The sequence below is a fragment of the Hyperolius riggenbachi genome, chromosome 4 (genome assembly GCF_040937935.1).
Source record: "Hyperolius riggenbachi isolate aHypRig1 chromosome 4, aHypRig1.pri, whole genome shotgun sequence".
NCBI classification, from domain to species: Eukaryota; Metazoa; Chordata; class Amphibia; order Anura; family Hyperoliidae; genus Hyperolius; species Hyperolius riggenbachi.
In genome coordinates this window covers 25,177,119-25,199,701 of record NC_090649.1, presented here as the reverse complement: position 1 = coordinate 25,199,701, position 22,583 = coordinate 25,177,119, and the positions used below count along the sequence as shown (strand labels likewise).

Genomic DNA, 22,583 nt, shown 5'->3' with positions numbered 1-22,583 from the left:
GGAGGATGCGGGCATCAATCCCGCTACCTCTCGCATGCTAAGCGAGCGCTCTACCATTTGAACTAATCCCCCATCTATACACATCTGCGCAAGAGACGCGGGCGGATGAGCGGAACTGCGATGTCAGAGTTAACGATGGAACGCCACACAGTTTCATTGGAATGGAGGACTGTGTATTTTACAACATTTCTTTTGTCTTCACAGAGTGTTGAGCAAGGGGTCAACAAAAAGTAGGAATTTTAGAAAGGTGTGATACAACCGGTAAAAAGTAATCAGACTCCCAAAAGTGGAAGCAGACAAAACGGGTCGCTAGAGGTATTAAGTCAAATACAAAGCACTTTGTCTTCAAACAAAGTAGTGGGCTGCTGCCAATAAGGGTCGCTGTCACGATCTGTGACGATAGGTGGACGCAGAGAGTGTCTGATTACCGGTAATCTGCAGTATCACCGGCACACAGACGTATATCTGATTATGGGTGAGCTGCAGTCTCACCGACAATCCGATATATAAACTAACCCCTGCCCACTCAAGGTGTATAGTGATTGGTGCAACAGTAATAGGCACTACGCAGTGGCGAGACACACTGCTAGCGGTAACTTCCGTCCAGCGGCAAGGGCCCGCTGGAGGAGGATAGTGAAACAAGCAAAATTCGGCAACAGAGTATCAATAAAGCAAGGTACAGAGTCAGGAGGCTAGGACGGAGTCTAATAACAAGCCGGGGTTCGGCAACAGGAGATCGGAATATCAAGGTACAGTATCACAGATCAGAGGCGAAAACGAGAGGTACAGCAAGGTCGGCAACAGGAGATCAGATTGGCAAAAGTACAAGAGGATTAGGCAAGAGCAAGGTCAAGAACGAGCAAAAAGGTCAAAGGCACAGATAAATCACATTGGTATGTTTCTTCCAGTACTTATATATTGGCAGTACCAATATATAAGTATACTGTGGATCCGAGAGCTAACACAGGTGTGATCGCTACAGCGGACACAGAATACTGACAGTCTGCTGCTTAAATGCAGACTGTCACTTCAGCAAACTCCACCCCCCCCGATGATGTCAGGAAGGAGGCGGCAACTGTCCCGGCAGCCTGCTCATGTGATTTTCCTCCTCAGGGCATAAAGGGCGTGACGCTCCGTGCGTGCGCGCGTTGCCCTGCCCTGCTGAGACATGCTCCTGGTGGTACGCTGAGCGGAGGAGGATGCCGCCGGGACAGACCGGAAGTTCGGGGTCCCGATGACGTCAGCCGCGAGCGCGGCGTTCGCACTACCGCTGGCGGTGGGGGTGAGTCCATGCCTGACAGTCGCTACTGACTTTAGTTCTTCTCCAATGCCCTAGTAGATGAAATGGAAAGTGGGAGATAGCACTCTTGCCCTTGTTGCTTTTTTTTTGTGCTCTGGACTGAGGTGCAGTGAGGCTAAAAAGGGGGAACTTGATGGCCACTGAGCTATGAAAGGATACCCCACAAGAGTCTTTTTTGGCCTTTGATCCTCAACCCTACCCAGCTGAACTCTGTAACTCTTTCTAGCAAGCTGCCCGACTCCCCTTTTTTAATTGAGTCAGGGTAACAGTAATAGGTAATTACCCTGGCAGGTAGAAGCCCAAAAATGGTTTGCCAGAGATGTGGGCCGTTTTCCACTAAAGCGGTGGAGTAAGGAAGACGCTGTTGTATCATGGGATGCAAACGGGAAAGGGTCAACAAGAAAGACGGTGTGTTATCAACGTGACGTAAAAGTTCCTTCGAGCCGGAATCGAACCAGCGACCTAAGGATTACAGTTTTCTCAACATTTTGTCAATCTACAGTCCTCCGCTCTACCAGCTGAGCTATCGAAAGATACCCCAGCTAAGGTTTTGCCAGCCTTTGATCCTCATTCCTAGCGAGCGGAAGGTGCAGAAAATGAGTGTTTGTCTCTGGGGTTCAAGATGGAAAAGCATGTGTGTGGAGGATGCGGGCATCGATCCCGCTACCTCTCGCATGCTAAGCGAGCGCTCTACCATTTGAGCTAATCCCCCATCTATACACATCTGCGCAAGAGACGCGGGCGGATGAGCGGAACTGCGATGTCAGAGTTAACGATGGAACGCCACACAGTTTCATTGGAATGGAGGACTGTGTATTTTACAACATTTCTTTTGTCTTCACAGAGTGTTGAGCAAGGGGTCAACAAAAAGTAGGAATTTTAGAAAGGTGTGATACAACCGGTAAAAAGTAATCAGACTCCCAAAAGTGGAAGCAGACAAAACGGGTCGCTAGAGGTATTAAGTCAAATACAAAGCACTTTGTCTTCAAACAAAGTAGTGGGCTGCTGCCAATAAGGGTCGCTACTGACTTTAGTTCTTCTCCAATGACCTAGTAGATGGAATGGAAAGTGGGAGATAGCACTCTTGCCCTTGTTGCTTTTTTTTTGTGCTCTGGACTGAGGTGCAGTGAGGCTAAAAAGGGGGAACTTGATGGCCACTGAGCTATGAAAGGATACCCCACAAGAGTCTTTTTTGGCCTTTGATCCTCAACCCTACCCAGCTGAACTCTGTAACTCTTTCTAGCAAGCTGCCCGACTCCCCTTTTTTAATTGAGTCAGGGTAACAGTAATAGGTAATTACCCTGGCAGGTAGAAGCCCAAAAATGGTTTGCCAGAGATGTGGGCCGTTTTCCACTAAAGCGGTGGAGTAAGGAAGACGCTGTTGTATCATGGGATGCAAACGGGAAAGGGTCAACAAGAAAGACGGTGTGTTATCAACGTGACGTAAAAGTTCCTTCGAGCCGGAATCGAACCAGCGACCTAAGGATTACAGTTTTCTCAACATTTTGTCAATCTACAGTCCTCCGCTCTACCAGCTGAGCTATCGAAGGATACCCCAGCTAAGGTTTTGCCAGCCTTTGATCCTCATTCCTAGCGAGCGGAAGGTGCAGAAAATGAGTGTTTGTCTCTTGGGTTCAAGATGGAAAAGCATGTGTGTGGAGGATGCGGGCATCGATCCCGCTACCTCTCGCATGCTAAGCGAGCGCTCTACCATTTGAGCTAATCCCCCATCTATACACATCTGCGCAAGAGACGCGGGCGGATGAGCGGAACTGCGATGTCAGAGTTAACGATGGAACGCCACACAGTTTCATTGGAATGGAGGACTGTGTATTTTACAACATTTCTTTTGTCTTCACAGAGTGTTGAGCAAGGGGTCAACAAAAAGTAGGAATTTTAGAAAGGTGTGATACAACCGGTAAAAAGTAATCAGACTCCCAAAAGTGGAAGCAGACAAAACGGGTCGCTAGAGGTATTAAGTCAAATACAAAGCACTTTGTCTTCAAACAAAGTAGTGGGCTGCTGCCAATAAGGGTCGCTACTGACTTTAGTTCTTCTCCAATGACCTAGTAGATGGAATGGAAAGTGGGAGAAAGCACTCTTGCCCTTGTTGCTTTTTTTTTGTGCTCTGGACTGAGGTGCAGTGAGGCTAAAAAGGGGGAACTTGATGGCCACTGAGCTATGAAAGGATACCCCACAAGAGTCTTTTTTGGCCTTTGATCCTCAACCCTACCCAGCTGAACTCTGTAACTCTTTCTAGCAAGCTGCCCGACTCCCCTTTTTTAATTGAGTCAGGGTAACAGTAATAGGTAATTACCCTGGCAGGTAGAAGCCCAAAAATGGTTTGCCAGAGATGTGGGCCGTTTTCCACTAAAGCGGTGGAGTAAGGAAGACGCTGTTGTATCATGGGATGCAAACGGGAAAGGGTCAACAAGAAAGACGGTGTGTTATCAACGTGACGTAAAAGTTCCTTCGAGCCGGAATCGAACCAGCGACCTAAGGATTACAGTTTTCTCAACATTTTGTCAATCTACAGTCCTCCGCTCTACCAGCTGAGCTATCGAAGGATACCCCAGCTAAGGTTTTGCCAGCCTTTGATCCTCATTCCTAGCGAGCGGAAGGTGCAGAAAATGAGTGTTTGTCTCTGGGGTTCAAGATGGAAAAGCATGTGTGTGGAGGATGCGGGCATCGATCCCGCTACCTCTCGCATGCTAAGCGAGCGCTCTACCATTTGAGCTAATCCCCCATCTATACACATCTGCGCAAGAGACGCGGGCGGATGAGCGGAACTGCGATGTCAGAGTTAACGATGGAACGCCACACAGTTTCATTGGAATGGAGGACTGTGTATTTTACAACATTTCTTTTGTCTTCACAGAGTGTTGAGCAAGGGGTCAACAAAAAGTAGGAATTTTAGAAAGGTGTGATACAACCGGTAAAAAGTAATCAGACTCCCAAAAGTGGAAGCAGACAAAACGGGTCGCTAGAGGTATTAAGTCAAATACAAAGCACTTTGTCTTCAAACAAAGTAGTGGGCTGCTGCCAATAAGGGTCGCTACTGACTTTAGTTCTTCTCCAATGACCTAGTAGATGGAATGGAAAGTGGGAGAAAGCACTCTTGCCCTTGTTGCTTTTTTTTTGTGCTCTGGACTGAGGTGCAGTGAGGCTAAAAAGGGGGAACTTGATGGCCACTGAGCTATGAAAGGATACCCCACAAGAGTCTTTTTTGGCCTTTGATCCTCAACCCTACCCAGCTGAACTCTGTAACTCTTTCTAGCAAGCTGCCCGACTCCCCTTTTTTAATTGAGTCAGGGTAACAGTAATAGGTAATTACCCTGGCAGGTAGAAGCCCAAAAATGGTTTGCCAGAGATGTGGGCCGTTTTCCACTAAAGCGGTGGAGTAAGGAAGACGCTGTTGTATCATGGGATGCAAACGGGAAAGGGTCAACAAGAAAGACGGTGTGTTATCAACGTGACGTAAAAGTTCCTTCGAGCCGGAATCGAACCAGCGACCTAAGGATTACAGTTTTCTCAACATTTTGTCAATCTACAGTCCTCCGCTCTACCAGCTGAGCTATCGAAGGATACCCCAGCTAAGGTTTTGCCAGCCTTTGATCCTCATTCCTAGCGAGCGGAAGGTGCAGAAAATGAGTGTTTGTCTCTGGGGTTCAAGATGGAAAAGCATGTGTGTGGAGGATGCGGGCATCGATCCCGCTACCTCTCACATGCTAAGCGAGCGCTCTACCATTTGAGCTAATCCCCCATCTATACACATCTGCGCAAGAGACGCGGGCGGATGAGCGGAATTGCGATGTCAGAGTTAACGATGGAACGCCACACAGTTTCATTGGAATGGAGGACTGTGTATTTTACAACATTTCTTTTGTCTTCACAGAGTGTTGAGCAAGGGGTCAACAAAAAGTAGGAATTTTAGAAAGGTGTGATACAACCGGTAAAAAGTAATCAGACTCCCAAAAGTGGAAGCAGACAAAACGGGTCGCTAGAGGTATTAAGTCAAATACAAAGCACTTTGTCTTCAAACAAAGTAGTGGGCTGCTGCCAATAAGGGTCGCTACTGACTTTAGTTCTTCTCCAATGCCCTAGTAGATGAAATGGAAAGTGGGAGATAGCACTCTTGCCCTTGTTGCTTTTTTTTTGTGCTCTGGACTGAGGTGCAGTGAGGCTAAAAAGGGGGAACTTGATGGCCACTGAGCTATGAAAGGATACCCCACAAGAGTCTTTTTTGGCCTTTGATCCTCAACCCTACCCAGCTGAACTCTGTAACTCTTTCTAGCAAGCTGCCCGACTCCCCTTTTTTAATTGAGTCAGGGTAACAGTAATAGGTAATTACCCTGGCAGGTAGAAGCCCAAAAATGGTTTGCCAGAGATGTGGGCCGTTTTCCACTAAAGCGGTGGAGTAAGGAAGACGCTGTTGTATCATGGGATGCAAACGGGAAAGGGTCAACAAGAAAGACGGTGTGTTATCAACGTGACGTAAAAGTTCCTTCGAGCCGGAATCGAACCAGCGACCTAAGGATTACAGTTTTCTCAACATTTTGTCAATCTACAGTCCTCCGCTCTACCAGCTGAGCTATCGAAGGATACCCCAGCTAAGGTTTTGCCAGCCTTTGATCCTCATTCCTAGCGAGCGGAAGGTGCAGAAAATGAGTGTTTGTCTCTGGGGTTCAAGATGGAAAAGCATGTGTGTGGAGGATGCGGGCATCGATCCCGCTACCTCTCGCATGCTAAGCAAGCGCTCTACCATTTGAGCTAATCCCCCATCTATACACATCTGCGCAAGAGACGCGGGCGGATGAGCGGAACTGCGATGTCAGAGTTAACGATGGAACGCCACACAGTTTCATTGGAATGGAGGACTGTGTATTTTACAACATTTCTTTTGTCTTCACAGAGTGTTGAGCAAGGGGTCAACAAAAAGTAGGAATTTTAGAAAGGTGTGATACAACCGGTAAAAAGTAATCAGACTCCCAAAAGTGGAAGCAGACAAAACGGGTCGCTAGAGGTATTAAGTCAAATACAAAGCACTTTGTCTTCAAACAAAGTAGTGGGCTGCTGCCAATAAGGGTCGCTACTGACTTTAGTTCTTCTCCAATGCCCTAGTAGATGAAATGGAAAGTGGGAGATAGCACTCTTGCCCTTGTTGCTTTTTTTGTGTGCTCTGGACTGAGGTGCAGTGAGGCTAAAAAGGGGGAACTTGATTGCCACTGAGCTATGAAAGGATACCCCACAAGAGTCTTTTTTGGCCTTTGATCCTCAACCCTACCCAGCTGAACTCTGTAACTCTTTCTAGCAAGCTGCCCGACTCCCCTTTTTTAATTGAGTCAGGGTAACAGTAATAGGTAATTACCCTGGCAGGTAGAAGCCCAAAAATGGTTTGCCAGAGATGTGGGCCGTTTTCCACTAAAGCGGTGGAGTAAGGAAGACGCTGTTGTATCATGGGATGCAAACGGGAAAGGGTCAACAAGAAAGACGGTGTGTTATCAACGTGACGTAAAAGTTCCTTCGAGCCGGAATCGAACCAGCGACCTAAGGATTACAGTTTTCTCAACATTTTGTCAATCTACAGTCCTCCGCTCTACCAGCTGAGCTATCGAAGGATACTCCAGCTAAGGTTTTGCCAGCCTTTGATCCTCATTCCTAGCGAGCGGAAGGTGCAGAAAATGAGTGTTTGTCTCTGGGGTTCAAGATGGAAAAGCATGTGTGTGGAGGATGCGGGCATCGATCCCGCTACCTCTCGCATGCTAAGCGAGCGCTCTACCATTTGAGCTAATCCCCCATCTATACACATCTGCGCAAGAGACGCGGGCGGATGAGCGGAACTGCGATGTCAGAGTTAACGATGGAACGCCACACAGTTTCATTGGAATGGAGGACTGTGTATTTTACAACATTTCTTTTGTCTTCACAGAGTGTTGAGCAAGGGGTCAACAAAAAGTAGGAATTTTAGAAAGGTGTGATACAACCGGTAAAAAGTAATCAGACTCCCAAAAGTGGAAGCAGACAAAACGGGTCGCTAGAGGTATTAAGTCAAATACAAAGCACTTTGTCTTCAAACAAAGTAGTGGGCTGCTGCCAATAAGGGTCGCTACTGACTTTAGTTCTTCTCCAATGACCTAGTAGATGGAATGGAAAGTGGGAGATAGCACTCTTGCCCTTGTTGCTTTTTTTTGTGCTCTGGACTGAGGTGCAGTGAGGCTAAAAAGGGGGAACTTGATGGCCACTGAGCTATGAAAGGATACCCCACAAGAGTCTTTTTTGGCCTTTGATCCTCAACCCTACCCAGCTGAACTCTGTAACTCTTTCTAGCAAGCTGCCCGACTCCCCTTTTTTAATTGAGTCAGGGTAACAGTAATAGGTAATTACCCTGGCAGGTAGAAGCCCAAAAATGGTTTGCCAGAGATGTGGGCCGTTTTCCACTAAAGCGGTGGAGTAAGGAAGACGCTGTTGTATCATGGGATGCAAACGGGAAAGGGTCAACAAGAAAGACGGTGTGTTATCAACGTGACGTAAAAGTTCCTTCGAGCCGGAATCGAACCAGCGACCTAAGGATTACAGTTTTCTCAACATTTTGTCAATCTACAGTCCTCCGCTCTACCAGCTGAGCTATCGAAGGATACCCCAGCTAAGGTTTTGCCAGCCTTTGATCCTCATTCCTAGCGAGCGGAAGGTGCAGAAAATGAGTGTTTGTCTCTGGGGTTCAAGATGGAAAAGCATGTGTGTGGAGGATGCGGGCATCGATCCCGCTACCTCTCACATGCTAAGCGAGCGCTCTACCATTTGAGCTAATCCCCCATCTATACACATCTGCGCAAGAGACGCGGGCGGATGAGCGGAATTGCGATGTCAGAGTTAACGATGGAACGCCACACAGTTTCATTGGAATGGAGGACTGTGTATTTTACAACATTTCTTTTGTCTTCACAGAGTGTTGAGCAAGGGGTCAACAAAAAGTAGGAATTTTAGAAAGGTGTGATACAACCGGTAAAAAGTAATCAGACTCCCAAAAGTGGAAGCAGACAAAACGGGTCGCTAGAGGTATTAAGTCAAATACAAAGCACTTTGTCTTCAAACAAAGTAGTGGGCTGCTGCCAATAAGGGTCGCTACTGACTTTAGTTCTTCTCCAATGCCCTAGTAGATGAAATGGAAAGTGGGAGATAGCACTCTTGCCCTTGTTGCTTTTTTTTTGTGCTCTGGACTGAGGTGCAGTGAGGCTAAAAAGGGGGAACTTGATGGCCACTGAGCTATGAAAGGATACCCCACAAGAGTCTTTTTTGGCCTTTGATCCTCAACCCTACCCAGCTGAACTCTGTAACTCTTTCTAGCAAGCTGCCCGACTCCCCTTTTTTAATTGAGTCAGGGTAACAGTAATAGGTAATTACCCTGGCAGGTAGAAGCCCAAAAATGGTTTGCCAGAGATGTGGGCCGTTTTCCACTAAAGCGGTGGAGTAAGGAAGACGCTGTTGTATCATGGGATGCAAACGGGAAAGGGTCAACAAGAAAGACGGTGTGTTATCAACGTGACGTAAAAGTTCCTTCGAGCCGGAATCGAACCAGCGACCTAAGGATTACAGTTTTCTCAACATTTTGTCAATCTACAGTCCTCCGCTCTACCAGCTGAGCTATCGAAGGATACCCCAGCTAAGGTTTTGCCAGCCTTTGATCCTCATTCCTAGCGAGCGGAAGGTGCAGAAAATGAGTGTTTGTCTCTGGGGTTCAAGATGGAAAAGCATGTGTGTGGAGGATGCGGGCATCGATCCCGCTACCTCTCGCATGCTAAGCAAGCGCTCTACCATTTGAGCTAATCCCCCATCTATACACATCTGCGCAAGAGACGCGGGCGGATGAGCGGAACTGCGATGTCAGAGTTAACGATGGAACGCCACACAGTTTCATTGGAATGGAGGACTGTGTATTTTACAACATTTCTTTTGTCTTCACAGAGTGTTGAGCAAGGGGTCAACAAAAAGTAGGAATTTTAGAAAGGTGTGATACAACCGGTAAAAAGTAATCAGACTCCCAAAAGTGGAAGCAGACAAAACGGGTCGCTAGAGGTATTAAGTCAAATACAAAGCACTTTGTCTTCAAACAAAGTAGTGGGCTGCTGCCAATAAGGGTCGCTACTGACTTTAGTTCTTCTCCAATGCCCTAGTAGATGAAATGGAAAGTGGGAGATAGCACTCTTGCCCTTGTTGCTTTTTTTGTGTGCTCTGGACTGAGGTGCAGTGAGGCTAAAAAGGGGGAACTTGATTGCCACTGAGCTATGAAAGGATACCCCACAAGAGTCTTTTTTGGCCTTTGATCCTCAACCCTACCCAGCTGAACTCTGTAACTCTTTCTAGCAAGCTGCCCGACTCCCCTTTTTTAATTGAGTCAGGGTAACAGTAATAGGTAATTACCCTGGCAGGTAGAAGCCCAAAAATGGTTTGCCAGAGATGTGGGCCGTTTTCCACTAAAGCGGTGGAGTAAGGAAGACGCTGTTGTATCATGGGATGCAAACGGGAAAGGGTCAACAAGAAAGACGGTGTGTTATCAACGTGACGTAAAAGTTCCTTCGAGCCGGAATCGAACCAGCGACCTAAGGATTACAGTTTTCTCAACATTTTGTCAATCTACAGTCCTCCGCTCTACCAGCTGAGCTATCGAAGGATACCCCAGCTACGGTTTTGCCAGCCTTTGATCCTCATTCCTAGCGAGCGGAAGGTGCAGAAAATGAGTGTTTGTCTCTGGGGTTCAAGATGGAAAAGCATGTGTGTGGAGGATGCGGGCATCGATCCCGCTACCTCTCGCATGCTAAGCGAGCGCTCTACCATTTGAGCTAATCCCCCATCTATACACATCTGCGCAAGAGACGCGGGCGGATGAGCGGAACTGCGATGTCAGAGTTAACGATGGAACGCCACACAGTTTCATTGGAATGGAGGACTGTGTATTTTACAACATTTCTTTTGTCTTCACAGAGTGTTGAGCAAGGGGTCAACAAAAAGTAGGAATTTTAGAAAGGTGTGATACAACCGGTAAAAAGTAATCAGACTCCCAAAAGTGGAAGCAGACAAAACGGGTCGCTAGAGGTATTAAGTCAAATACAAAGCACTTTGTCTTCAAACAAAGTAGTGGGCTGCTGCCAATAAGGGTCGCTACTGACTTTAGTTCTTCTCCAATGACCTAGTAGATGGAATGGAAAGTGGGAGATAGCACTCTTGCCCTTGTTGCTTTTTTTGTGTGCTCTGGACTGAGGTGCAGTGAGGCTAAAAAGGGGGAACTTGATGGCCACTGAGCTATGAAAGGATACCCCACAAGAGTCTTTTTTGGCCTTTGATCCTCAACCCTACCCAGCTGAACTCTGTAACTCTTTCTAGCAAGCTGCCCGACTCCCCTTTTTTAATTGAGTCAGGGTAACAGTAATAGGTAATTACCCTGGCAGGTAGAAGCCCAAAAATGGTTTGCCAGAGATGTGGGCCGTTTTCCACTAAAGCGGTGGAGTAAGGAAGACGCTGTTGTATCATGGGATGCAAACGGGAAAGGGTCAACAAGAAAGACGGTGTGTTATCAACGTGACGTAAAAGTTCCTTCGAGCCGGAATCGAACCAGCGACCTAAGGATTACAGTTTTCTCAACATTTTGTCAATCTACAGTCCTCCGATCTACCAGCTGAGCTATCGAAGGATACCCCAGCTAAGGTTTTGCCAGCCTTTGATCCTCATTCCTAGCGAGCGGAAGGTGCAGAAAATGAGTGTTTGTCTCTGGGGTTCAAGATGGAAAAGCATGTGTGTGGAGGATGCGGGCATCAATCCCGCTACCTCTCGCATGCTAAGCGAGCGCTCTACCATTTGAGCTAATCCCCCATCTATACACATCTGCGCAAGAGACGCGGGCGGATGAGCGGAACTGCGATGTCAGAGTTAACGATGGAACGCCACACAGTTTCATTGGAATGGAGGACTGTGTATTTTACAACATTTCTTTTGTCTTCACAGAGTGTTGAGCAAGGGGTCAACAAAAAGTAGGAATTTTAGAAAGGTGTGATACAACCGGTAAAAAGTAATCAGACTCCCAAAAGTGGAAGCAGACAAAACGGGTCGCTAGAGGTATTAAGTCAAATACAAAGCACTTTGTCTTCAAACAAAGTAGTGGGCTGCTGCCAATAAGGGTCGCTACTGACTTTAGTTCTTCTCCAATGACCTAGTAGATGGAATGGAAAGTGGGAGAAAGCACTCTTGCCCTTGTTGCTTTTTTTTGTGCTCTGGACTGAGGTGCAGTGAGGCTAAAAAGGGGGAACTTGATGGCCACTGAGCTATGAAAGGATACCCCACAAGAGTCTTTTTTGGCCTTTGATCCTCAACCCTACCCAGCTGAACTCTGTAACTCTTTCTAGCAAGCTGCCCGACTCCCCTTTTTTAATTGAGTCAGGGTAACAGTAATAGGTAATTACCCTGGCAGGTAGAAGCCCAAAAATGGTTTGCCAGAGATGTGGGCTGTTTTCCACTAAAGCGGTGGAGTAAGGAAGACGCTGTTGTATCATGGGATGCAAACGGGAAAGGGTCAACAAGAAAGACGGTGTGTTATCAACGTGACGTAAAAGTTCCTTCGAGCCGGAATCGAACCAGCGACCTAAGGATTACAGTTTTCTCAACATTTTGTCAATCTACAGTCCTCCGCTCTACCAGCTGAGCTATCGAAGGATACCCCAGCTAAGGTTTTGCCAGCCTTTGATCCTCATTCCTAGCGAGCGGAAGGTGCAGAAAATGAGTGTTTGTCTCTGGGGTTCAAGATGGAAAAGCATGTGTGTGGAGGATGCGGGCATCAATCCCGCTACCTCTCGCATGCTAAGCGAGCGCTCTACCATTTGAACTAATCCCCCATCTATACACATCTGCGCAAGAGACGCGGGCGGATGAGCGGAACTGCGATGTCAGAGTTAACGATGGAACGCCACACAGTTTCATTGGAATGGAGGACTGTGTATTTTACAACATTTCTTTTGTCTTCACAGAGTGTTGAGCAAGGGGTCAACAAAAAGTAGGAATTTTAGAAAGGTGTGATACAACCGGTAAAAAGTAATCAGACTCCCAAAAGTGGAAGCAGACAAAACGGGTCGCTAGAGGTATTAAGTCAAATACAAAGCACTTTGTCTTCAAACAAAGTAGTGGGCTGCTGCCAATAAGGGTCGCTGTCACGATCTGTGACGATAGGTGGACGCAGAGAGTGTCTGATTACCGGTAATCTGCAGTATCACCGGCACACAGACGTATATCTGATTATGGGTGAGCTGCAGTCTCACCGACAATCCGATATATAAACTAACCCCTGCCCACTCAAGGTGTATAGTGATTGGTGCAACAGTAATAGGCACTACGCAGTGGCGAGACACACTGCTAGCGGTAACTTCCGTCCAGCGGCAAGGGCCCGCTGGAGGAGGATAGTGAAACAAGCAAAATTCGGCAACAGAGTATCAATAAAGCAAGGTACAGAGTCAGGAGGCTAGGACGGAGTCTAATAACAAGCCGGGGTTCGGCAACAGGAGATCGGAATATCAAGGTACAGTATCACAGATCAGAGGCGAAAACGAGAGGTACAGCAAGGTCGGCAACAGGAGATCAGATTGGCAAAAGTACAAGAGGATTAGGCAAGAGCAAGGTCAAGAACGAGCAAAAAGGTCAAAGGCACAGATAAATCACATTGGTATGTTTCTTCCAGTACTTATATATTGGCAGTACCAATATATAAGTATACTGTGGATCCGAGAGCTAACACAGGTGTGATCGCTACAGCGGACACAGAATACTGACAGTCTGCTGCTTAAATGCAGACTGTCACTTCAGCAAACTCCACCCCCCCCGATGATGTCAGGAAGGAGGCGGCAACTGTCCCGGCAGCCTGCTCATGTGATTTTCCTCCTCAGGGCATAAAGGGCGTGACGCTCCGTGCGTGCGCGCGTTGCCCTGCCCTGCTGAGACATGCTCCTGGTGGTACGCTGAGCGGAGGAGGATGCCGCCGGGACAGACCGGAAGTTCGGGGTCCCGATGACGTCAGCCGCGAGCGCGGCGTTCGCACTACCGCTGGCGGTGGGGGTGAGTCCATGCCTGACAGTCGCTACTGACTTTAGTTCTTCTCCAATGCCCTAGTAGATGAAATGGAAAGTGGGAGATAGCACTCTTGCCCTTGTTGCTTTTTTTTTGTGCTCTGGACTGAGGTGCAGTGAGGCTAAAAAGGGGGAACTTGATGGCCACTGAGCTATGAAAGGATACCCCACAAGAGTCTTTTTTGGCCTTTGATCCTCAACCCTACCCAGCTGAACTCTGTAACTCTTTCTAGCAAGCTGCCCGACTCCCCTTTTTTAATTGAGTCAGGGTAACAGTAATAGGTAATTACCCTGGCAGGTAGAAGCCCAAAAATGGTTTGCCAGAGATGTGGGCCGTTTTCCACTAAAGCGGTGGAGTAAGGAAGACGCTGTTGTATCATGGGATGCAAACGGGAAAGGGTCAACAAGAAAGACGGTGTGTTATCAACGTGACGTAAAAGTTCCTTCGAGCCGGAATCGAACCAGCGACCTAAGGATTACAGTTTTCTCAACATTTTGTCAATCTACAGTCCTCCGCTCTACCAGCTGAGCTATCGAAAGATACCCCAGCTAAGGTTTTGCCAGCCTTTGATCCTCATTCCTAGCGAGCGGAAGGTGCAGAAAATGAGTGTTTGTCTCTGGGGTTCAAGATGGAAAAGCATGTGTGTGGAGGATGCGGGCATCGATCCCGCTACCTCTCGCATGCTAAGCGAGCGCTCTACCATTTGAGCTAATCCCCCATCTATACACATCTGCGCAAGAGACGCGGGCGGATGAGCGGAACTGCGATGTCAGAGTTAACGATGGAACGCCACACAGTTTCATTGGAATGGAGGACTGTGTATTTTACAACATTTCTTTTGTCTTCACAGAGTGTTGAGCAAGGGGTCAACAAAAAGTAGGAATTTTAGAAAGGTGTGATACAACCGGTAAAAAGTAATCAGACTCCCAAAAGTGGAAGCAGACAAAACGGGTCGCTAGAGGTATTAAGTCAAATACAAAGCACTTTGTCTTCAAACAAAGTAGTGGGCTGCTGCCAATAAGGGTCGCTACTGACTTTAGTTCTTCTCCAATGACCTAGTAGATGGAATGGAAAGTGGGAGATAGCACTCTTGCCCTTGTTGCTTTTTTTTTGTGCTCTGGACTGAGGTGCAGTGAGGCTAAAAAGGGGGAACTTGATGGCCACTGAGCTATGAAAGGATACCCCACAAGAGTCTTTTTTGGCCTTTGATCCTCAACCCTACCCAGCTGAACTCTGTAACTCTTTCTAGCAAGCTGCCCGACTCCCCTTTTTTAATTGAGTCAGGGTAACAGTAATAGGTAATTACCCTGGCAGGTAGAAGCCCAAAAATGGTTTGCCAGAGATGTGGGCCGTTTTCCACTAAAGCGGTGGAGTAAGGAAGACGCTGTTGTATCATGGGATGCAAACGGGAAAGGGTCAACAAGAAAGACGGTGTGTTATCAACGTGACGTAAAAGTTCCTTCGAGCCGGAATCGAACCAGCGACCTAAGGATTACAGTTTTCTCAACATTTTGTCAATCTACAGTCCTCCGCTCTACCAGCTGAGCTATCGAAGGATACCCCAGCTAAGGTTTTGCCAGCCTTTGATCCTCATTCCTAGCGAGCGGAAGGTGCAGAAAATGAGTGTTTGTCTCTTGGGTTCAAGATGGAAAAGCATGTGTGTGGAGGATGCGGGCATCGATCCCGCTACCTCTCGCATGCTAAGCGAGCGCTCTACCATTTGAGCTAATCCCCCATCTATACACATCTGCGCAAGAGACGCGGGCGGATGAGCGGAACTGCGATGTCAGAGTTAACGATGGAACGCCACACAGTTTCATTGGAATGGAGGACTGTGTATTTTACAACATTTCTTTTGTCTTCACAGAGTGTTGAGCAAGGGGTCAACAAAAAGTAGGAATTTTAGAAAGGTGTGATACAACCGGTAAAAAGTAATCAGACTCCCAAAAGTGGAAGCAGACAAAACGGGTCGCTAGAGGTATTAAGTCAAATACAAAGCACTTTGTCTTCAAACAAAGTAGTGGGCTGCTGCCAATAAGGGTCGCTACTGACTTTAGTTCTTCTCCAATGACCTAGTAGATGGAATGGAAAGTGGGAGAAAGCACTCTTGCCCTTGTTGCTTTTTTTTTGTGCTCTGGACTGAGGTGCAGTGAGGCTAAAAAGGGGGAACTTGATGGCCACTGAGCTATGAAAGGATACCCCACAAGAGTCTTTTTTGGCCTTTGATCCTCAACCCTACCCAGCTGAACTCTGTAACTCTTTCTAGCAAGCTGCCCGACTCCCCTTTTTTAATTGAGTCAGGGTAACAGTAATAGGTAATTACCCTGGCAGGTAGAAGCCCAAAAATGGTTTGCCAGAGATGTGGGCCGTTTTCCACTAAAGCGGTGGAGTAAGGAAGACGCTGTTGTATCATGGGATGCAAACGGGAAAGGGTCAACAAGAAAGACGGTGTGTTATCAACGTGACGTAAAAGTTCCTTCGAGCCGGAATCGAACCAGCGACCTAAGGATTACAGTTTTCTCAACATTTTGTCAATCTACAGTCCTCCGCTCTACCAGCTGAGCTATCGAAGGATACCCCAGCTAAGGTTTTGCCAGCCTTTGATCCTCATTCCTAGCGAGCGGAAGGTGCAGAAAATGAGTGTTTGTCTCTGGGGTTCAAGATGGAAAAGCATGTGTGTGGAGGATGCGGGCATCGATCCCGCTACCTCTCACATGCTAAGCGAGCGCTCTACCATTTGAGCTAATCCCCCATCTATACACATCTGCGCAAGAGACGCGGGCGGATGAGCGGAATTGCGATGTCAGAGTTAACGATGGAACGCCACACAGTTTCATTGGAATGGAGGACTGTGTATTTTACAACATTTCTTTTGTCTTCACAGAGTGTTGAGCAAGGGGTCAACAAAAAGTAGGAATTTTAGAAAGGTGTGATACAACCGGTAAAAAGTAATCAGACTCCCAAAAGTGGAAGCAGACAAAACGGGTCGCTAGAGGTATTAAGTCAAATACAAAGCACTTTGTCTTCAAACAAAGTAGTGGGCTGCTGCCAATAAGGGTCGCTACTGACTTTAGTTCTTCTCCAATGCCCTAGTAGATGAAATGGAAAGTGGGAGATAGCACTCTTGCCCTTGTTGCTTTTTTTTTGTGCTCTGGACTGAGGTGCAGTGAGGCTAAAAAGGGGGAACTTGATGGCCACTGAGCTATGAAAGGATACCCCACAAGAGTCTTTTTTGGCCTTTGATCCTCAACCCTACCCAGCTGAACTCTGTAACTCTTTCTAGCAAGCTGCCCGACTCCCCTTTTTTAATTGAGTCAGGGTAACAGTAATAGGTAATTACCCTGGCAGGTAGAAGCCCAAAAATGGTTTGCCAGAGATGTGGGCCGTTTTCCACTAAAGCGGTGGAGTAAGGAAGACGCTGTTGTATCATGGGATGCAAACGGGAAAGGGTCAACAAGAAAGACGGTGTGTTATCAACGTGACGTAAAAGTTCCTTCGAGCCGGAATCGAACCAGCGACCTAAGGATTACAGTTTTCTCAACATTTTGTCAATCTACAGTCCTCCGCTCTACCAGCTGAGCTATCGAAGGATACCCCAGCTAAGGTTTTGCCAGCCTTTGATCCTCATTCCTAGCGAGCGGAAGGTGCAGAAAATGAGTGTTTGTCTCTGGGGTTCAAGATGGAAAAGCATGTGTGTGGAGGATGCGGGCATCGATCCCGCTACCTCTCGCATGCTAAGCAAGCGCTCTACCATTTGAGCTAATCCCCCATCTATACACATCTGCGCAAGAGACGCGGGCGGATGAGCGGAACTGCGATGTCAGAGTTAACGATGGAACGCCACACAGTTTCATTGGAATGGAGGACTGTGTATTTTACAACATTTCTTTTGTCTTCACAGAGTGTTGAGCAAGGGGTCAACAAAAAGTAGGAATTTTAGAAAGGTGTGATACAACCGGTAAAAAGTAATCAGACTCCCAAAAGTGGAAGCAGACAAAACGGGTCGCTAGAGGTATTAAGTCAAATACAAAGCACTTTGTCTTCAAACAAAGTAGTGGGCTGCTGCCAATAAGGGTCGCTACTGACTTTAGTTCTTCTCCAATGCCCTAGTAGATGAAATGGAAAGTGGGAGATAGCACTCTTGCCCTTGTTGCTTTTTTTGTGTGCTCTGGACTGAGGTGCAGTGAGGCTAAAAAGGGGGAACTTGATTGCCACTGAGCTATGAAAGGATACCCCACAAGAGTCTTTTTTGGCCTTTGATCCTCAACCCTACCCAGCTGAACTCTGTAACTCTTTCTAGCAAGCTGCCCGACTCCCCTTTTTTAATTGAGTCAGGGTAACAGTAATAGGTAATTACCCTGGCAGGTAGAAGCCCAAAAATGGTTTGCCAGAGATGTGGGCCGTTTTCCACTAAAGCGGTGGAGTAAGGAAGACGCTGTTGTATCATGGGATGCAAACGGGAAAGGGTCAACAAGAAAGACGGTGTGTTATCAACGTGACGTAAAAGTTCCTTCGAGCCGGAATCGAACCAGCGACCTAAGGATTACAGTTTTCTCAACATTTTGTCAATCTACAGTCCTCCGCTCTACCAGCTGAGCTATCGAAGGATACTCCAGCTAAGGTTTTGCCAGCCTTTGATCCTCATTCCTAGCGAGCGGAAGGTGCAGAAAATGAGTGTTTGTCTCTGGGGTTCAAGATGGAAAAGCATGTGTGTGGAGGATGCGGGCATCGATCCCGCTACCTCTCGCATGCTAAGCGAGCGCTCTACCATTTGAGCTAATCCCCCATCTATACACATCTGCGCAAGAGACGCGGGCGGATGAGCGGAACTGCGATGTCAGAGTTAACGATGGAACGCCACACAGTTTCATTGGAATGGAGGACTGTGTATTTTACAACATTTCTTTTGTCTTCACAGAGTGTTGAGCAAGGGGTCAACAAAAAGTAGGAATTTTAGAAAGGTGTGATACAACCGGTAAAAAGTAATCAGACTCCCAAAAGTGGAAGCAGACAAAACGGGTCGCTAGAGGTATTAAGTCAAATACAAAGCACTTTGTCTTCAAACAAAGTAGTGGGCTGCTGCCAATAAGGGTCGCTACTGACTTTAGTTCTTCTCCAATGACCTAGTAGATGGAATGGAAAGTGGGAGATAGCACTCTTGCCCTTGTTGCTTTTTTTTGTGCTCTGGACTGAGGTGCAGTGAGGCTAAAAAGGGGGAACTTGATGGCCACTGAGCTATGAAAGGATACCCCACAAGAGTCTTTTTTGGCCTTTGATCCTCAACCCTACCCAGCTGAACTCTGTAACTCTTTCTAGCAAGCTGCCCGACTCCCCTTTTTTAATTGAGTCAGGGTAACAGTAATAGGTAATTACCCTGGCAGGTAGAAGCCCAAAAATGGTTTGCCAGAGATGTGGGCCGTTTTCCACTAAAGCGGTGGAGTAAGGAAGACGCTGTTGTATCATGGGATGCAAACGGGAAAGGGTCAACAAGAAAGACGGTGTGTTATCAACGTGACGTAAAAGTTCCTTCGAGCCGGAATCGAACCAGCGACCTAAGGATTACAGTTTTCTCAACATTTTGTCAATCTACAGTCCTCCGCTCTACCAGCTGAGCTATCGAAGGATACCCCAGCTACGGTTTTGCCAGCCTTTGATCCTCATTCCTAGCGAGCGGAAGGTGCAGAAAATGAGTGTTTGTCTCTGGGGTTCAAGATGGAAAAGAATGTGTGTGGAGGATGCGGGCATCGATCCCGCTACCTCTCGCATGCTAAGCGAGCGCTCTACCATTTGAGCTAATCCCCCATCTATACACATCTGCGCAAGAGACGCGGGCGGATGAGCGGAACTGCGATGTCAGAGTTAACGATGGAACGCCACACAGTTTCATTGGAATGGAGGACTGTGTATTTTACAACATTTCTTTTGTCTTCACAGAGTGTTGAGCAAGGGGTCAACAAAAAGTAGGAATTTTAGAAAGGTGTGATACAACCGGTAAAAAGTAATCAGACTCCCAAAAGTGGAAGCAGACAAAACGGGTCGCTAGAGGTATTAAGTCAAATACAAAGCACTTTGTCTTCAAACAAAGTAGTGGGCTGCTGCCAATAAGGGTCGCTACTGACTTTAGTTCTTCTCCAATGACCTAGTAGATGGAATGGAAAGTGGGAGATAGCACTCTTGCCCTTGTTGCTTTTTTTGTGTGCTCTGGACTGAGGTGCAGTGAGGCTAAAAAGGGGGAACTTGATGGCCACTGAGCTATGAAAGGATACCCCACAAGAGTCTTTTTTGGCCTTTGATCCTCAACCCTACCCAGCTGAACTCTGTAACTCTTTCTAGCAAGCTGCCCGACTCCCCTTTTTTAATTGAGTCAGGGTAACAGTAATAGGTAATTACCCTGGCAGGTAGAAGCCCAAAAATGGTTTGCCAGAGATGTGGGCCGTTTTCCACTAAAGCGGTGGAGTAAGGAAGACGCTGTTGTATCATGGGATGCAAACGGGAAAGGGTCAACAAGAAAGACGGTGTGTTATCAACGTGACGTAAAAGTTCCTTCGAGCCGGAATCGAACCAGCGACCTAAGGATTACAGTTTTCTCAACATTTTGTCAATCTACAGTCCTCCGATCTACCAGCTGAGCTATCGAAGGATACCCCAGCTAAGGTTTTGCCAGCCTTTGATCCTCATTCCTAGCGAGCGGAAGGTGCAGAAAATGAGTGTTTGTCTCTGGGGTTCAAGATGGAAAAGCATGTGTGTGGAGGATGCGGGCATCAATCCCGCTACCTCTCGCATGCTAAGCGAGCGCTCTACCATTTGAGCTAATCCCCCATCTATACACATCTGCGCAAGAGACGCGGGCGGATGAGCGGAACTGCGATGTCAGAGTTAACGATGGAACGCCACACAGTTTCATTGGAATGGAGGACTGTGTATTTTACAACATTTCTTTTGTCTTCACAGAGTGTTGAGCAAGGGGTCAACAAAAAGTAGGAATTTTAGAAAGGTGTGATACAACCGGTAAAAAGTAATCAGACTCCCAAAAGTGGAAGCAGACAAAACGGGTCGCTAGAGGTATTAAGTCAAATACAAAGCACTTTGTCTTCAAACAAAGTAGTGGGCTGCTGCCAATAAGGGTCGCTACTGACTTTAGTTCTTCTCCAATGACCTAGTAGATGGAATGGAAAGTGGGAGAAAGCACTCTTGCCCTTGTTGCTTTTTTTTGTGCTCTGGACTGAGGTGCAGTGAGGCTAAAAAGGGGGAACTTGATGGCCACTGAGCTATGAAAGGATACCCCACAAGAGTCTTTTTTGGCCTTTGATCCTCAACCCTACCCAGCTGAACTCTGTAACTCTTTCTAGCAAGCTGCCCGACTCCCCTTTTTTAATTGAGTCAGGGTAACAGTAATAGGTAATTACCCTGGCAGGTAGAAGCCCAAAAATGGTTTGCCAGAGATGTGGGCTGTTTTCCACTAAAGCGGTGGAGTAAGGAAGACGCTGTTGTATCATGGGATGCAAACGGGAAAGGGTCAACAAGAAAGACGGTGTGTTATCAACGTGACGTAAAAGTTCCTTCGAGCCGGAATCGAACCAGCGACCTAAGGATTACAGTTTTCTCAACATTTTGTCAATCTACAGTCCTCCGCTCTACCAGCTGAGCTATCGAAGGATACCCCAGCTAAGGTTTTGCCAGCCTTTGATCCTCATTCCTAGCGAGCGGAAGGTGCAGAAAATGAGTGTTTGTCTCTGGGGTTCAAGATGGAAAAGCATGTGTGTGGAGGATGCGGGCATCGATCCCGCTACCTCTCGCATGCTAAGCGAGCGCTCTACCATTTGAGCTAATACCCCATCTATACACATCTGCGCAAGAGACGCGGGCGGATGAGCGGAACTGCGATGTCAGAGTTAACGATGGAACGCCACACAGTTTCATTGGAATGGAGGACTGTGTATTTTACAACATTTCTTTTGTCTTCACAGAGTGTTGAGCAAGGGGTCAACAAAAAGTAGGAATTTTAGAAAGGTGTGATACAACCGGTAAAAAGTAATCAGACTCCCAAAAGTGGAAGCAGACAAAACGGGTCGCTAGAGGTATTAAGTCAAATACAAAGCACTTTGTCTTCAAACAAAGTAGTGGGCTGCTGCCAATAAGGGTCGCTACTGACTTTAGTTCTTCTCCAATGCCCTAGTAGATGAAATGGAAAGTGGGAGATAGCACTCTTGCCCTTGTTGCTTTTTTTGTGTGCTCTGGACTGAGGTGCAGTGAGGCTAAAAAGGGGGAACTTGATGGCCACTGAGCTATGAAAGGATACCCCACAAGAGTCTTTTTTGGCCTTTGATCCTCAACCCTACCCAGCTGAACTCTGTAACTCTTTCTAGCAAGCTGCCCGACTCCCCTTTTTTAATTGAGTCAGGGTACTAGTAATAGGTAATTACCCTGGCAGGTAGAAGCCCAAAAATGGTTTGCCAGAGATGTGGGCCGTTTTCCACTAAAGCGGTGGAGTAAGGAAGACGCTGTTGTATCATGGGATGCAAACGGGAAAGGGTCAACAAGAAAGACGGTGTGTTATCAACGTGACGTAAAAGTTCCTTCGAGCCGGAATCGAACCAGCAACCTAAGGATTACAGTTTTCTCAACATTTTGTCAATCTACAGTCCTCCGCTCTACCAGCTGAGCTATCGAAGGATACCCCAGCTAAGGTTTTGCCAGCCTTTGATCCTCATTCCTAGCGAGCGGAAGGTGCAGAAAATGAGTGTTTGTCTCTGGGGTTCAAGATGGAAAAGCATGTGTGTGGAGGATGCGGGCATCGATCCCGCTACCTCTCGCATGCTAAGCGAGTGCTCTACCATTTGAGCTAATCCCCCATCTATACACATCTGCGCAAGAGACGCGGGCGGATGAGCGGAACTGCGATGTCAGAGTTAACGATGGAACGCCACACAGTTTCATTGGAATGGAGGACTGTGTATTTTACAACATTTCTTTTGTCTTCACAGAGTGTTGAGCAAGGGGTCAACAAAAAGTAGGAATTTTAGAAAGGTGTGATACAACCGGTAAAAAGTAATCAGACTCCCAAAAGTGGAAGCAGACAAAACGGGTCGCTAGAGGTATTAAGTCAAATACAAAGCACTTTGTCTTCAAACAAAGTAGTGGGCTGCTGCCAATAAGGGTCGCTACTGACTTTAGTTCTTCT

General features: G+C 47.1%; 34 non-coding genes across 34 annotated transcripts; all 34 read right to left on the bottom strand.

Annotated features, from left to right (window-relative positions):
- Positions 1-1,734: 1,734 nt before the first annotated feature.
- TRNAY-GUA (transfer RNA tyrosine (anticodon GUA)) lies at positions 1,735-1,833 on the bottom strand. Its single transcript has 2 exons — positions 1,797-1,833; positions 1,735-1,770 (listed from the first exon to the last, which is right to left on the bottom strand). It is a non-coding gene; the product is annotated as a tRNA-Tyr (tRNA).
- A 106-nt stretch (positions 1,834-1,939) lies between these two features.
- On the bottom strand, positions 1,940-2,012 carry TRNAA-AGC (transfer RNA alanine (anticodon AGC)). The gene has a single exon. It is a non-coding gene; the product is annotated as a tRNA-Ala (tRNA).
- Positions 2,013-2,751: 739 nt separating this feature from the next.
- On the bottom strand, positions 2,752-2,850 carry TRNAY-GUA (transfer RNA tyrosine (anticodon GUA)). The gene is made up of 2 exons: positions 2,814-2,850; positions 2,752-2,787 (listed from the first exon to the last, which is right to left on the bottom strand). It is a non-coding gene; the product is annotated as a tRNA-Tyr (tRNA).
- Positions 2,851-2,956: 106 nt separating this feature from the next.
- TRNAA-AGC (transfer RNA alanine (anticodon AGC)) lies at positions 2,957-3,029 on the bottom strand. The gene has a single exon. It is a non-coding gene; the product is annotated as a tRNA-Ala (tRNA).
- A 739-nt stretch (positions 3,030-3,768) lies between these two features.
- On the bottom strand, positions 3,769-3,867 carry TRNAY-GUA (transfer RNA tyrosine (anticodon GUA)). The gene is made up of 2 exons: positions 3,831-3,867; positions 3,769-3,804 (listed from the first exon to the last, which is right to left on the bottom strand). It is a non-coding gene; the product is annotated as a tRNA-Tyr (tRNA).
- A 106-nt stretch (positions 3,868-3,973) lies between these two features.
- On the bottom strand, positions 3,974-4,046 carry TRNAA-AGC (transfer RNA alanine (anticodon AGC)). The gene has a single exon. It is a non-coding gene; the product is annotated as a tRNA-Ala (tRNA).
- A 739-nt stretch (positions 4,047-4,785) lies between these two features.
- TRNAY-GUA (transfer RNA tyrosine (anticodon GUA)) lies at positions 4,786-4,884 on the bottom strand. The gene is made up of 2 exons: positions 4,848-4,884; positions 4,786-4,821 (listed from the first exon to the last, which is right to left on the bottom strand). It is a non-coding gene; the product is annotated as a tRNA-Tyr (tRNA).
- Positions 4,885-4,990: 106 nt separating this feature from the next.
- On the bottom strand, positions 4,991-5,063 carry TRNAA-AGC (transfer RNA alanine (anticodon AGC)). The gene has a single exon. It is a non-coding gene; the product is annotated as a tRNA-Ala (tRNA).
- Positions 5,064-5,802: 739 nt separating this feature from the next.
- Positions 5,803-5,901, bottom strand: TRNAY-GUA (transfer RNA tyrosine (anticodon GUA)). The gene is made up of 2 exons: positions 5,865-5,901; positions 5,803-5,838 (listed from the first exon to the last, which is right to left on the bottom strand). It is a non-coding gene; the product is annotated as a tRNA-Tyr (tRNA).
- A 106-nt stretch (positions 5,902-6,007) lies between these two features.
- TRNAA-AGC (transfer RNA alanine (anticodon AGC)) lies at positions 6,008-6,080 on the bottom strand. The gene has a single exon. It is a non-coding gene; the product is annotated as a tRNA-Ala (tRNA).
- A 739-nt stretch (positions 6,081-6,819) lies between these two features.
- Positions 6,820-6,918, bottom strand: TRNAY-GUA (transfer RNA tyrosine (anticodon GUA)). Its single transcript has 2 exons — positions 6,882-6,918; positions 6,820-6,855 (listed from the first exon to the last, which is right to left on the bottom strand). It is a non-coding gene; the product is annotated as a tRNA-Tyr (tRNA).
- Positions 6,919-7,024: 106 nt separating this feature from the next.
- TRNAA-AGC (transfer RNA alanine (anticodon AGC)) lies at positions 7,025-7,097 on the bottom strand. The gene has a single exon. It is a non-coding gene; the product is annotated as a tRNA-Ala (tRNA).
- Positions 7,098-7,835: 738 nt separating this feature from the next.
- TRNAY-GUA (transfer RNA tyrosine (anticodon GUA)) lies at positions 7,836-7,934 on the bottom strand. The gene is made up of 2 exons: positions 7,898-7,934; positions 7,836-7,871 (listed from the first exon to the last, which is right to left on the bottom strand). It is a non-coding gene; the product is annotated as a tRNA-Tyr (tRNA).
- Positions 7,935-8,040: 106 nt separating this feature from the next.
- On the bottom strand, positions 8,041-8,113 carry TRNAA-AGC (transfer RNA alanine (anticodon AGC)). The gene has a single exon. It is a non-coding gene; the product is annotated as a tRNA-Ala (tRNA).
- A 739-nt stretch (positions 8,114-8,852) lies between these two features.
- On the bottom strand, positions 8,853-8,951 carry TRNAY-GUA (transfer RNA tyrosine (anticodon GUA)). The gene is made up of 2 exons: positions 8,915-8,951; positions 8,853-8,888 (listed from the first exon to the last, which is right to left on the bottom strand). It is a non-coding gene; the product is annotated as a tRNA-Tyr (tRNA).
- A 106-nt stretch (positions 8,952-9,057) lies between these two features.
- Positions 9,058-9,130, bottom strand: TRNAA-AGC (transfer RNA alanine (anticodon AGC)). The gene has a single exon. It is a non-coding gene; the product is annotated as a tRNA-Ala (tRNA).
- Positions 9,131-9,869: 739 nt separating this feature from the next.
- Positions 9,870-9,968, bottom strand: TRNAY-GUA (transfer RNA tyrosine (anticodon GUA)). The gene is made up of 2 exons: positions 9,932-9,968; positions 9,870-9,905 (listed from the first exon to the last, which is right to left on the bottom strand). It is a non-coding gene; the product is annotated as a tRNA-Tyr (tRNA).
- Positions 9,969-10,074: 106 nt separating this feature from the next.
- On the bottom strand, positions 10,075-10,147 carry TRNAA-AGC (transfer RNA alanine (anticodon AGC)). The gene has a single exon. It is a non-coding gene; the product is annotated as a tRNA-Ala (tRNA).
- A 1,755-nt stretch (positions 10,148-11,902) lies between these two features.
- TRNAY-GUA (transfer RNA tyrosine (anticodon GUA)) lies at positions 11,903-12,001 on the bottom strand. Its single transcript has 2 exons — positions 11,965-12,001; positions 11,903-11,938 (listed from the first exon to the last, which is right to left on the bottom strand). It is a non-coding gene; the product is annotated as a tRNA-Tyr (tRNA).
- Positions 12,002-13,842: 1,841 nt separating this feature from the next.
- TRNAY-GUA (transfer RNA tyrosine (anticodon GUA)) lies at positions 13,843-13,941 on the bottom strand. Its single transcript has 2 exons — positions 13,905-13,941; positions 13,843-13,878 (listed from the first exon to the last, which is right to left on the bottom strand). It is a non-coding gene; the product is annotated as a tRNA-Tyr (tRNA).
- A 106-nt stretch (positions 13,942-14,047) lies between these two features.
- On the bottom strand, positions 14,048-14,120 carry TRNAA-AGC (transfer RNA alanine (anticodon AGC)). Its single transcript has one exon. It is a non-coding gene; the product is annotated as a tRNA-Ala (tRNA).
- A 739-nt stretch (positions 14,121-14,859) lies between these two features.
- TRNAY-GUA (transfer RNA tyrosine (anticodon GUA)) lies at positions 14,860-14,958 on the bottom strand. The gene is made up of 2 exons: positions 14,922-14,958; positions 14,860-14,895 (listed from the first exon to the last, which is right to left on the bottom strand). It is a non-coding gene; the product is annotated as a tRNA-Tyr (tRNA).
- Positions 14,959-15,064: 106 nt separating this feature from the next.
- On the bottom strand, positions 15,065-15,137 carry TRNAA-AGC (transfer RNA alanine (anticodon AGC)). Its single transcript has one exon. It is a non-coding gene; the product is annotated as a tRNA-Ala (tRNA).
- Positions 15,138-15,876: 739 nt separating this feature from the next.
- TRNAY-GUA (transfer RNA tyrosine (anticodon GUA)) lies at positions 15,877-15,975 on the bottom strand. The gene is made up of 2 exons: positions 15,939-15,975; positions 15,877-15,912 (listed from the first exon to the last, which is right to left on the bottom strand). It is a non-coding gene; the product is annotated as a tRNA-Tyr (tRNA).
- A 106-nt stretch (positions 15,976-16,081) lies between these two features.
- On the bottom strand, positions 16,082-16,154 carry TRNAA-AGC (transfer RNA alanine (anticodon AGC)). The gene has a single exon. It is a non-coding gene; the product is annotated as a tRNA-Ala (tRNA).
- A 739-nt stretch (positions 16,155-16,893) lies between these two features.
- TRNAY-GUA (transfer RNA tyrosine (anticodon GUA)) lies at positions 16,894-16,992 on the bottom strand. Its single transcript has 2 exons — positions 16,956-16,992; positions 16,894-16,929 (listed from the first exon to the last, which is right to left on the bottom strand). It is a non-coding gene; the product is annotated as a tRNA-Tyr (tRNA).
- A 106-nt stretch (positions 16,993-17,098) lies between these two features.
- TRNAA-AGC (transfer RNA alanine (anticodon AGC)) lies at positions 17,099-17,171 on the bottom strand. Its single transcript has one exon. It is a non-coding gene; the product is annotated as a tRNA-Ala (tRNA).
- Positions 17,172-17,910: 739 nt separating this feature from the next.
- TRNAY-GUA (transfer RNA tyrosine (anticodon GUA)) lies at positions 17,911-18,009 on the bottom strand. The gene is made up of 2 exons: positions 17,973-18,009; positions 17,911-17,946 (listed from the first exon to the last, which is right to left on the bottom strand). It is a non-coding gene; the product is annotated as a tRNA-Tyr (tRNA).
- Positions 18,010-18,115: 106 nt separating this feature from the next.
- TRNAA-AGC (transfer RNA alanine (anticodon AGC)) lies at positions 18,116-18,188 on the bottom strand. Its single transcript has one exon. It is a non-coding gene; the product is annotated as a tRNA-Ala (tRNA).
- A 738-nt stretch (positions 18,189-18,926) lies between these two features.
- Positions 18,927-19,025, bottom strand: TRNAY-GUA (transfer RNA tyrosine (anticodon GUA)). Its single transcript has 2 exons — positions 18,989-19,025; positions 18,927-18,962 (listed from the first exon to the last, which is right to left on the bottom strand). It is a non-coding gene; the product is annotated as a tRNA-Tyr (tRNA).
- Positions 19,026-19,131: 106 nt separating this feature from the next.
- TRNAA-AGC (transfer RNA alanine (anticodon AGC)) lies at positions 19,132-19,204 on the bottom strand. Its single transcript has one exon. It is a non-coding gene; the product is annotated as a tRNA-Ala (tRNA).
- A 1,755-nt stretch (positions 19,205-20,959) lies between these two features.
- On the bottom strand, positions 20,960-21,058 carry TRNAY-GUA (transfer RNA tyrosine (anticodon GUA)). The gene is made up of 2 exons: positions 21,022-21,058; positions 20,960-20,995 (listed from the first exon to the last, which is right to left on the bottom strand). It is a non-coding gene; the product is annotated as a tRNA-Tyr (tRNA).
- A 918-nt stretch (positions 21,059-21,976) lies between these two features.
- Positions 21,977-22,075, bottom strand: TRNAY-GUA (transfer RNA tyrosine (anticodon GUA)). The gene is made up of 2 exons: positions 22,039-22,075; positions 21,977-22,012 (listed from the first exon to the last, which is right to left on the bottom strand). It is a non-coding gene; the product is annotated as a tRNA-Tyr (tRNA).
- A 106-nt stretch (positions 22,076-22,181) lies between these two features.
- On the bottom strand, positions 22,182-22,254 carry TRNAA-AGC (transfer RNA alanine (anticodon AGC)). The gene has a single exon. It is a non-coding gene; the product is annotated as a tRNA-Ala (tRNA).
- Between the last annotated feature and the right edge of the window lie 329 nt (positions 22,255-22,583).